The sequence below is a fragment of the Odontomachus brunneus genome, unplaced genomic scaffold, assembly GCF_010583005.1.
Source record: "Odontomachus brunneus isolate Ranch 3 - 2012 unplaced genomic scaffold, Obru_v1 Obru_scaffold_142, whole genome shotgun sequence".
NCBI lineage: Eukaryota > Metazoa > Arthropoda > Insecta > Hymenoptera > Formicidae > Odontomachus > Odontomachus brunneus.
This window is the reverse complement of record NW_022639592.1, coordinates 180,358-180,630: the sequence shown is the minus strand read 5'-3', so window position 1 is coordinate 180,630 and position 273 is coordinate 180,358.

The following is a 273-nucleotide window of genomic DNA, read 5'->3' as shown; positions in this document are numbered from 1 at the left end:
TAAAATATATTGGCGAATCAACGCGCGTATTTGCTAGATACGTTATAATATACTGTGAACACTATAAGTACACATTATATAAGTATAAAGTAAGAACATCGTTGGAGTCATTGGCATCACCGCGTGCCGCGCGATCATCAGGTTTAGGCACACCTTTAACAAAGTGAGGCATGGATGCCTTTATAGAAATATCATACTAAGAATCATTGATTAATTACTTATTTTCAGTATTAAAAGTACAGTATTTAGTAATATTCTGTGATTCAAATACAG